Source organism: Coenobita brevimanus, chromosome 65 (assembly GCF_032717465.1).
Source record: "Coenobita brevimanus isolate Jiangsu-jjx chromosome 65, ASM3271746v2, whole genome shotgun sequence".
NCBI classification, from domain to species: domain Eukaryota; kingdom Metazoa; phylum Arthropoda; class Malacostraca; order Decapoda; family Coenobitidae; genus Coenobita; species Coenobita brevimanus.
Window position 1 is genome coordinate 5,125,908 of NC_137018.1, and position 12,500 is coordinate 5,138,407.

The 12,500-nt window shown below is 40.1% G+C and overlaps 1 protein-coding gene across 1 annotated transcript in view; it reads right to left on the minus strand.

Annotated features, from left to right (window-relative positions):
• Positions 1-12,500, minus strand: part of LOC145404917 (cell adhesion molecule DSCAM-like) — a 587,705-nt gene that overhangs the window by 182,228 nt on the left and 392,977 nt on the right. The window lies entirely within an intron of this gene.

The window sequence follows — 12,500 nt, forward strand, 5'->3', positions numbered from 1 at the left end:
ATAGATATGTGTGTATGTATGTATGTATGTAGTATGTATGTATGTGTGTGTGTGTGTGTGTGTGTCGTAATAAGTTTAATTTCCGGCTTTTCTTAATTCCAATAATATAACAGTTCTTAAGGTAAATGAGTTGCCAGACACTGCCAGGTCGTGCTTCCACACAGTAACCAACCACCACACCCGACTCATTCTTAATTACCAACTTGTTTCCCAAGCCGACCACACCTCCTAATTAATTAGTCCTGTGGTGGCGCCCTGGACTAAAGGTGGCTGGCTGGGGCTCCTCCCGACTACCTGCTCAAGCCTACCTCCTCCTCAGTGCTGGAGGGGGTCGAGTGTGTCCCAGGGCGCCATGCCTCACCATCACACCACTCCTCTCATAGCGATGTCATTACCACAATATCTAATTTTTTTCCGGTGTCTACACTCTACCCACCAAACGCACGACGTGGGAGGATGACGTGGCGAGGATATGATGTTGCTTCACGATATATCTGTCTGACTTCAAATGATTTTGTTCAGACATGTAATCATCTAGATCTGAAACTGATGTAGCTTTTCACAGATAACTCTTTATCATAAGTAGAGCCAGTTGGGAATTTTACCCTGCTTCTGGGAGCCATTGCATTTCGTACAATGAATGGTGTGTGGGGGGTGGGGAGAGGCATTACGGAGTAGGATACAATTCACAACTACTTCTCTAACAAAAGTACCACAACCACCTTCCCTCACCCAGCCATCTACCCCACAATCTCCACACATCCCCACTCCTCATCCCCCACACCATCCCATTGAGTGAGGCAGGGGAGAGGTGGTATTCATCCAACATTTCTTGCGAGTGTAAAATACCAGAAAATGTGTCTCCCTCTGCACCCATGAACGTCAAAACAAGTCGGACGAGAGGATTAAGTTAGGTCCTCTGAGGTATTCAACCCTCTCGCCAAAAATTCATGACTAGGATCCGAGAAAAGAGTGGGGAGTGAGAGGGGCCTGGAGGAGGGGGGGGGGGCAGTGTAAGAACTCTCAAATTCAATCTAGTAAGAGAGAGAGGGAGAAATATCATTATGAAGTAGGGCATTATGAAAGTCTTCCTGGCCTGCATATTTCCTTGCATATGTACTTACGTTTGTTATACGGTTTATGTTTCGAATACTCGGTTATATTATTATTTTTGGCACGATTAACGTAAGTTTCCGATTGATTAAGACTAAAGTAAGGGCCTTGTCTGTCACCCAACAACACTAAAAGGTAAAAAAGAAGGGTCTAGAAGAGTGACTGTCTCCTCATCTCCCTTCTGTCTTTACCTATTCAGTCCCTCACCAGGTAAGAAGTGACACACATAGATTGCACTGAAAAATTCACTGGAAAAATTGAAGGTGAGTACTATGGCAAACTGACTCTGATTCCCCTCTCTCAGTTTTTGCAACTGACGTCTCCCTCACGGGCAGAGGTGAAAGCGACTCCTAAAACGGTGACTCCTGGGAAAGTGACTTTAGGAACGCGACTCCCATGAAAGTGACTCTAGGAAAGCGACTCCCATGAAAGTGACTCTAGGATAGCGACGCCCATGAGAGCGACTCCTATGAAAGTGACTCTAGGAAAGCGACTCTCATGAACGCAACTCGTACAATAATGACTCCTACGAAAGTGACTCATATGAAAGCAACTCCTGTGAAAATGACTCCTGTGAAAGTGACTCCTAGGACAGCGATTCCTACGAATGCGACTCGTACTAAAGTGACTCTTCCAACTGCGACTCTTACGAAAGTGACTCCAAAGAAAGTGACTCCTAAACAGTGACTCATTCCCATCCCTCTCGTGTCTCCAGCCGTCCCCTCCCTCACAAGCCTAGGTAATACTGAGTGATATTCTTGCTGGTGGTGGTGATGTTGTGTAATTACCTACCTTGATTCCACCCCGCCGCGGCCAGGTGTATACTGATTATGGCCTTAATGACAGTCTCTCTCTCTCTCTCTCTCTCTCTCTCTCTCTCTCTCTCTCTCTCTCTCTCTCTCTCGTGTATTTAGCTGTATACTGATTACTGAGTTAACAAGAGGGTATAATTTCTGTCACTTATTTTTGGTCTGTGTTTGCCTGTCTGTGTCTTAGTTACTTTCAGATATATAATAATTCCTGGCTTAACGAGAATGGACTAAGCTAATTGAACAAGAGATGGGAGATGTAGGAGTACTCTCTCTCTCTCTCTCTCTCTCTCTCTCTCTCTCTCTCTCTCTCTCAAATGTATACTGATTACTGCGTTACCTAGAGACCACGGCTCCTAATCGGGGGGAGGTGTAGTTTTTTCCTCTCTCTCTCTCTCTCTCTCTCTCCATATCTTATTTACAGCATTGTCAGGAGGACGCGACGCTGTGACACGGAGGGCAGGTGTAATGTATTTTTACCTGCGTCACAAGACCAGGTTAATGAGAACAACGCGTGCTTATTTTGGTACCTGGCAAAAAATGGAGATAATCCTTCACTGCACGTAAAACAATAACCATATTCCACTCATTTTAAGCAGGCACACCCTCGTAGACCACTCTGATCACATTTCCAGCTCGCCTTACTAACCTCTATGTCCTCACGTCCATTTCTTGAACTCCCATCCCCACCTTCAATTTTATTCTTGGAGATAATTTCGAAATAAACCCTCCCTGCACCCGAAGAGCTACTGTAGTTTTGCACAGCCCACTTACACAGGTTACACATCCCTCCCTCAATCTCACCTCCCGTCAAATCCCTAGCCCATCCCACCCATTTTTCTGTCACCATGTATATTTCCTTACCCTAAGCTCATAGTTTCACGGTACGACGCACGTCACGCGGTCAACAAACTCTCTCTCTCTCTCTCTCTCTCTCTCTCTCTCTCTCTCTCTCAGATGTATACTGATTACTGGGTTAACGAGAGACCACGGCTGCTAATGGGAGGGGAGGGGTAGTTTTTTCCCTTCTCTCTCTCTCTCTCTCTCTCTCTCTCTCTCTCGCTCGCTCGCTCGCGCGCGCGCTCGTGCATTCGCACATTAGACAGAGACAGACAGGTAGACAGACAGACATACATAAAGACAGAGAAACGGGCAGACACAGACACACACAGACGAAGACATTCATTCATACATACAGACAAACAGACAGAGCTGGCTGCACACATATACTCACACACAAACACACACTCACACAGACACAGAGACACGCACAAACACACCCACATGCATATACAAACACACACACGTACACGCACAAATACACACAAACTCTCTCTCTCTCTCTCTCTGCATTTATATTCCGCCTGATATAGTCCTCATCATCATTTATTTTACATAATCTTTACAGTCCCGAGCGTTTGCACACGTTTCAACCGAGTGCTGTTCTCTCCTTTACTTTGTCTTTGTCTAAAATATTCACATTCCCTTGCTAAGCTATTCACTTTTGTCTCCCCAAATTCTTCACTTTAAAATAGCTTAACTTGTTACTTTTGTGCACCCAAGTTTCTCAGTTTCCTATCCATGTCTCACTTCCCTTTTCTCAAATTTCTCGCATTTCTTCTGAATTTCTTACTTTCTTTCCTCTAAGTTTCTAATTTTCCCACCCCTAATATTCCCACTCTCATCTTAAGTTCCTCACCCTCTCATTCCTGAAATACTTATTTTCATATTCCTATGTTCTTCACTGTGATATTTTTTAATTCCTCAGATTCTTCTTGAAATACTAACTTTTTCCATCCCTAAATTCCTCACTTTCATATCCCTATATTCCTCACTTTCGCTTCCCTAAATTCCTCACTTGCACACCCTTACACCTCACTTTTGTATCTTAAATTCCTCACTCAGCTCTCATCAATTTCCTAAGTCCTTATTTTCCTCAATCCCCAATCAAGTTCCTATCCCTAAATAATTTTCTACATGGTCTTCACATTTCGATTCTTAACTACGATACCAGTGCCGTCTATCTGTTCTCTCTATGCTGCTTCCTGACGATTTTACTTATGCAGAAAATAAATAAATTAAGAAATTCTTGTACTGAACGGAATAATGAAGGCGATAGTAACTCCCTCTATTCGAAAAATTTCTCCAAAAGAGGATAAAATCGCATGAAGGTAGCAACATTAAAGGTTGGAATAATCTACCTTCATGGAGTGCGTTTGCTTACTTTTTCCTGATCTAACATTCCCTTCTTTAGTCATATTACCTTATAGTAGCTCTTCAGTTGTTATGTTCTTGACTTTAATCATCATCATCATCATCACATCGTTATTCAGACCTCTTTTCCCACACTAGGCTGGGGTGAGGCAGGGTCCACAGTGCCAATAAATAAAACTGAGATACTAACCAAAGTTCACAGAATTCAATGGTCCACACTCATATTCACTGACCATTCAAGCTCTCGGAATCGTGGCTCCAAGTGGTAGGTACGAACTTATTCCACACACAGCTTCACATTCACCAATCCTACAGGGTCATTCGGACGACTTTTATATCCCCAAGTCTTTCGCTGTCTTTCCTTACTCTTTTTGATGTTATATTTTTCATCGCTTCGTTATTTTGTTTTTGTAATATTCTCTTCTGTGTTCATAAGATCTTTACTTTCATGTTTCAAGTCTTTTCATTTCCCTGTTCCTCAACTAGACACTCAAAATTTTTATCTCTTAGCTTTCTAATTCCCATATCCTTCATCCTCCTACTCCCATTTCTATGCACCATTCTCTTCACTCCTCACTATCCCCGTCTTGTCTGTTCCTAATCTATTTACTTTCCTGTCCCATAACTGCTAACTTTTGCATTCTTAATCTCTATTCTATTCCCAAACTATTTACTCTTCTACTCCCTTAGTCACCCTCCTCCTTCACTCCTTACCATCCCCGCCTGCACTCCCTTCCACCCCACCTCTTTTTGCTCGAAGTTTGGTGGTTTTTGGTTCGTCTAATTAGTGTCAGGGTAATCTTCTTTAATGGTGGCGGTGATGGACGCAATGTGGACGACTGTGCTGGAGCAAAAAGTGACAAAAAAAGACTGAAAAAAAAAAAAAAATGCCTTCGGACGGAATTTGTCACTTATTACACAATTTCTGAATGCCTTAACTCGTTTAGTGCGATGGCTGTTTTTCTGTTTCATATTTGATGTTTCTGGACGATTATATTCAGCAAATGTGACGCACTCGAACCGAAAATGTTGGCGTGGGATTAATACGTCTATATTTATTTTTTTTCCATCGCTTTTCGTGCTCTTCCTATCTCTCCCTTCTTCCTCTCCCGTCCTACTCTTCCCTTTGGCCCTTGTTTCTGCTTCTTTTACAAGAGTACTAAGTTTGGAAGGACAGAAAGTAATGCGCGCAACTCCATATTTCTGTGTAGCATGAAATATATTGCACTAAAGCGAGCAAAGATGACAGCATACTTGCAATAGGATTTTTGCAACAATAACTTTTATTTCCTATCAACAATTTCGAAATACATTTCAGTGCCACGAAAGGAGTAAAAAAATAACGTAGCACAGTGTGACTGAGTCTCAACTCAGTATCCAAAATAATTTCATTAGATGTAGAATTAACTTGTTCAAATGAAAGGTATCCCTAAAACGTGCAAAATAAATACAAGCACTGAAGCAGACCACCAACATTAAATGCAAAATAAGAGTTGTCATTTACGGATCGTATTGACGAGGTACTCAACTCACTGAAGTCGCATGAAATAGCCTCTCTCTTTGGTGCATGTAAGAAATTACTTTTAAATATGTCATTTGTGTGTTGCTGTACATATGAAGCGAGTATCCATTTCTAATTGGTAGATCAGTTCTGTGAAGGACGATCCTAATAAGCCAAGAAATATTGCAGTATTTGTTAACTGTAAAAATGGTATAAACCTATCCGATATATACATTATCGAGTTGTGAGGGTCTTGGCTACGTTACCTTAGTTCTTTATGCCAAAGGATACATGACCAGTCTCCTCCCTTTAGCGGCACTATATGTTCGAAAAGAAATACAGGGTTCGTAGGATTCGTGTCTGGAGCCATGACAGGGCCCTGACTCGGACTGGGGGCGTTCAAAATTAATAAGTTAATAAAGAAAACGTCTAGTTTCCCCTTTCCCCTCTCTCCCCACTTCATCTCTACACACACATATACACACTGTCCATCTCAAGTTTCCCCCTTCCTGCAACACATCTGGGGTGGAATTAGAGACTGCCCACTAATTTCTGGTAAATTCTAAACTAAATTATTTGCTGTTAGTTGGTTGTTATATACGCTGGAGTAATATGTAGAGAAATAATATATTATGGAAGACTATACCATGGAACACATTTATGGTGGAGCAATATATGGTGAATTTGCTGAACGGAGAGTGGAACATTATAGCTGGAACTACATAGGGTTAAAAACACGGTGGATAATATACGGTGGAACAAACACACGGTAGGATTAAATAAGGTGGAACAGCACACAGTGGAATAATATACGGTGGAATTACACACTTTGGAACAACGTTTGGTGAAGCTTCATGGAATGATTTGCACGCATCTCTCGTGGTATTCAAAAGTACCTTTTTTCTATCAGATATTTTTTCTATACTCAACAGTAGACTAATATGTCATGGAACAATATATAGTAGGATAACAGCGTGGAAAAACATGCCATGGAACAACATACGGTGTAACAATATATAGTGGAACAACAGAAGGTGGAACAACATACAGTGGCACAACGTACAGTGGAACAACATACGGTGGAACAACATACGATGGAACAACATAAACGCATTTCTATTAATGTTCTTAGTTAATTATTCTTTTTTAGACGGTCTTGATATACGGTGTTCTTCCTGGAGGTCATAGGTCGTGGTAAACGGTACAATCCCACACAATCTACTGCTCTTAGCCTAACGGTGGGAGATCGAGGCTACCTTATTCCTGTACATTTAAGGGTAGATACCAACCTACTGTACTCCCAACCAACCTACTTCTTTGATAAATACAGTACATCCAGTTACCTCTTGAGGATCAAATCTATGGAAAGGGCTAAAAAAAAGACTTCATATATCCTCTCTGTGTCAATAAGTCTCCTCTAAGCTGAGTAAAATTGTTTGGTAACAGAAAGAATAAAATAACGACTTCGCCACAGTGAAATTAAGTGTGGCAACGGTAGACTTTAATTTCACCTACAGTAACAATAAAAGATTTTCGTGGTCTAGCCAAATTGTTAAAATCTACGGACAATAAGCCTCAGGAATGCGCTTTTAAAATTCTAAGCTGAAAATGAAGAACTTGTCAATTACTAGAAAGATTCAGTGTTTTCGGCGCCCTACACTACGGTGGTGTTTATTTCTTGAGTCTGCCTACCACTAAACAACTATACTTAATATCTGAAGAGGCTTTAGGCAGTGAAGGGATTTGTGCGAAATATATCATAACCGTTTCACTACAAGAGGCATTTACCACACTGAATAAAATCGTCTGGTGGTAACTATACCGCAAAACGATGTCCACGAGCTGAGGATGTATGTTACAGGTGAACAAAATCGTCTGATATTAACGAAAGAAAAATAAAGGAGAGAATGTTGACGGCAACGAATTAGTTTTTAACCTATGGCCTGGTAGATATTCCTTCAACTGAAAAAATATCACTTGGCATGATTCACAATGAAATATCACATGCACTCACAGCGACGAAATGTTATCTTCAAATCGATACGTAATTTTATATTTTTTGCGCACGCCATGATACTGAACATTATACAACTAATTAACCGGTGACACGAAAAGCTGAATATAATAATTACATACTGAGCGCGCGTACACACACACACACACACACACACACACACACACACACACACACACCTGAGGCAAAAAATAACAAAAATGAAACAAATAAGCTAAGAAGTTATAAAAATTAGATAGGCAGTAAAAGAGAAAGACCATGCCAATAAAATCATAAAGAAAAACATTAACGATGCTATAATGGGCGATAAAAAGGTCAAAAAATAACCAAAATTAATCAATTAAACAATATAGACCTTTAAATCGAGCTTACCGAGAGGCAGGAACAACAAAAATAAAAAAGTTTCCAATTACACCCGCATGCTAAATTTTTTGCGTTCTGCAGGCCTTGTTAACTTCACTTCTATTTAGCATTTTGAACACGATTATTTATTTGGCTTTTTAATACCAGGCGACTTAACCCCTTCAATTAGGTGTAGCACTTCTCTCTTTCTTTTATTTTCTATTTTCCAACAGAGACGATTAAAGAGATTTTTTGAAATGATGTACAGGCAGTTAGTTCGAAAAGTCTCATATAAACAGAATATAATGTTCTGAAGTAAGAAATAAAATAAGAAGAAGAAGAAGAAATCGGTTTAAAGTTCTCAAGTAAGCAGAATATAATGTTTTGGTTAGGAATAAATTAATAATAATAATAATAAATAATAATAATAATAATAATAATAGTAATTATAATGAATAATAATGATAAATACGGAATCGGTTTAAAGAGGTAGGTGAACTTAAGGGAGACTTATGGAAAGGAATGGCTTTAGCAGAAAATTTTAATATCATAAACCACTTTTTTGACTATCATGTCTTATAGAATTAAATCCACGTCCTCCCCCTTCTTTTTTCAGAGATGATTGTCTTCGTCTCACTATGATTTGCCTATAACAAAAAATCGTCCGTCTCGTCCTACTATCATTTCCCTTAAAAAGATCGTCCGTACTTAAAAACCTACCGACTACAGGTAACGACCCCGATCATTACCCTCTTTTACTGCTGCATTACCCATGGCCTCAATGCTTAACCTCGCCACGCAGGACTAAAAACTGGGCATAGATTTGCATAGGGTGGCCTTTACAGGGAGCGTTAGCATTTGCATCATTATTATGGTCTGTGTTTTCAGGTTTCTAAAGGATTATGCAATTCTGTCTGTCTCTGTCTCTGTCTGTCTCCATATGTCTATCCATCTGTCTTTCGATCTATCTATCTGTCTGTATATTTATCTATCTGTCTGTCTATTTATCTATCCACCTATCTATCTGTGTGTGTGTGTGTGTGTGTGTGTGTGTGTGTATACCTTTCTTGATAAAATTGTAAATAAAAAAAAAAGAGTGCCCGTACTACTGAGAGGGACATTTTAGCCATCACCATTGGAAGCCCATAACTTGTTCATTGCAACAACACGTCAGTCTCTCAAAAAGGATTAGATCTCACCACACTCTCATACCACTAATTGGGAGGGGATGGCATTTAGAATTAAAATAATAATAATAATAATAAAAATCTAAGACCTCCCAGCTCGGCTACCACACAGACTGGATCGTCCGAAATAGTGATTAATAGACAATAGATTCTCACAGGACCATTAACACTCTCAAGATCGCCAGTATTTTTTTCCCAGCAATCGGTAGAGAGGTGGATTGCGGTCCTACCGGACCCAGGTTCAAATCCCCGTTGGGGCAGGGAACAGTTTAAGGATTTGAATTTCATTACGGCAGACTTTACCGATCTACCAGAAGATCCGCCGACATGTCGTAAAAATACCCCCGCTAATACCAGTACACCAGTCCTGTATGAGACAGCCCTAGCATGTATTCAATATGGACGGTGGGTGTTAACGCCGAAGTGGTGACGTGTAGAGGTGTACGATATGTAGGAGGACTACTGGGCCTTGGGAGCAGGCTGAGAAACCAATGCCCAGAGTCGAGCACATAAAAAAAAAAAATGCTCAACGAGGTTATTCAACTGAGGGTCACTCATAGGGGTCTGCAAGAGTTAAGGTGCACTGTTCTCACTAATGTGAAACTATTACTGTCTTTAAGTAACCATTATTATGACAACAAATTGATCACTCATTTGTAATACAGAACCCTAGGCCAGGCAGCAGATTACCATTGTTAACAGACCGTCAAACCATCACACACAAGGGCTCAGACTGGCTCGTACAGACTCGCAGACACAGATAATGATTTACATCCTTTCGATGAACAGCGAGGCAGAGAACAATGGCATTCGAAACTTAGTGATGCATTTTTTCAAACACAATTTCAGATACAAGACAAGGTTGAAGCAGTATCTGAACTAGCTCGAACCAAGGCAGCTCGCGTAAAAGCTCACATTCTCTTTGGTTTGGAGGTCTTCGACATCCCTCTTCCTCGGCGATTTATTTATCATATACAACACACCTTCAATTTCTTCTAATGTGTTGCTGATGCACACTTTGTCGATATGTAGAAGACACAGACAGGAGGGAAGAAAGCATTGAGGTATCATATGTAAAATTCATCCCTAATAAAGAAGCAATGTGAGGTCGACTACGCCAGCCAGAATTAGACTCAGTTAAACATTCACACGGTAATACTTTGTTTGTGAGGTATTTGCTTCCCTCCTGTCTTGATAATGTATACTTAGATTTAGTTATTACTCCTTTCTCAGATTTATAGTTTATTAATTAGGTTCGTATTTTTTAGGGTACTCAGATTAAGCTGTTTGGGTGCTAATATTTAAAAATAAATCTCCATTAATATATATATATATATATATATATATATATATATATATATATATATATATATTCTTTTGACTATCATTATTCTTATTCTAACCATTTTCTCTCAATCGTTTTATACCTACGGAATAACTATACGTTCTGCATTTTATTAGTATGAAAAAGGGATTATTTAGAAAAACAAAATTTTTAAAATCCCAGTAGTCGGTTGCCAAAAAAAGAACACACGCTCACAAGCACTCTCAACTTGGCCTTGAACCTGGCTTCCACACATTAATACCGTTGGGCGGCCCCAGGGACGTAATTTATACGGGTATTCGGAAACTCTTTTAACAAACTTTCAGGATATAATCAACAGAACTAGTGAAACGTAAACCTCTCGGTAAACATTGTCATAAGTCGTACCGTTAATGGGACAGAGGGCCTTTAATTCCGCTAGTAACCTTAAACCTGGCCAGGGATAAAGTGGTGGTCAAATGGCCGAACAGCAAACACTGGCTCAGTCCCTTCTCTCTCTCTCTGTCGACTCTCCGCTTACGGCCCTGTACCGAACAGCAGGTTATGAAACGCATGGTGAAAGATTTGTTTGTACTAACACGGATATGAATTACATGTGTAACAGTTCCAATGATGTAGTTAATGTAAAAATATTTGGCTGCCTCATACGATACAAGCTTGTATAGATCTCACCATATCGGTAACAAGTTGAGGGCAAGTGGAAATAATGCTGAGGCAGAGTGCTGACTTTGGCTTCCCTAGTAATTTCGACGAGCCTGCCAATCCTGAACACAGTTATCGCTAACATATAGCAACACCTGAGCAGTATTTTGTCAATATGTTGTTAGGCACATTAAAATGAAATATTTCATCACATTCTCGTGCCTTTAAATGTGAAGGATATGGGTCCTACTGAGGCAGTGGTGGAGACAATGTTATATTATTAGTGGAGAAGGTAGACTATTAGTCCTATATCGTGGAGCTATGCATACAATCCTGCTGCTGCTACACTAATTAAGATGCATTTATCTCTTTAACACAGCGATTAACGACACCACCTACTCAGACTTTTATGCTTCACTAGTCCTGCTGACTATATCCTGAAAGTTCGTCAAAAAGAGCTAAAAGAGTTAACACCCTTTCCATTGTGCTTGCAAACTCAGACGGACAATTTTAGGACAGGAAGAATTAGATGTCGCCTCCATTACTCCCTTCAGTGGGAGAGAACTTTCTTGAGTTCAATGTAATCTCTGAGTAGCAGGACGAGTAAAGCATACAAGATGTCATCGTTCTGAAACGGCGACAAGGATATTACGCGGAAAAATGGTGGAAGAAAATGAAGACAAACTTTAGATTAATGTCATTCTATTAGGAGAGGGTCAAGATAGACAACACTTATTCACTGAGTCCTAACCTTCCCCTAGAACAGCATTAACACTCTCAGGCTTCTGTGACTCACTCAGATGAATAGAAGAATCTGGGTCTAGGTGGAAAAATATGAGTTATCCTGGTCATTGAATGGTTAATGTTGACAGTATTAACATGATCCTATACACATCTCAGCTGAATAAAATCGTCTAGTGATAGAATAAAAATACCAAGAGTTGTCCAGATCATGAGTGGGTTAATCGTGTTACATCAAGGTCCCTAGGTGTGCAGTTTATCGCTGACATCAAAAGAGCTCCAGTTTCATACACGAACAGTTATGAAACTCTGCCATAATATTCTAAAAAATGTTCTGGGCTCCAGTGATTGCATTTCTGTGTTTCAAAAGTTATTGCTCACTGTTTCGCAATGTGTCCTAATAAGGTGAATCAGTATTTATGTCCGCATGTGGACACTCGAAAAAAATAAAAGTTTGCTATTCCAGTGAGTCTGCTTTACACTTCTGGCATGTCCGTCACTTTCCTCTCTGAACTATCATATCAAAGAGAATCATCTATGGAACAGAAGAAAAAAATCATGCCAAGCCTCTCTCAGTTCAGGGAATGTAAGCTGAGAAGGAAAGGCTAGAGGT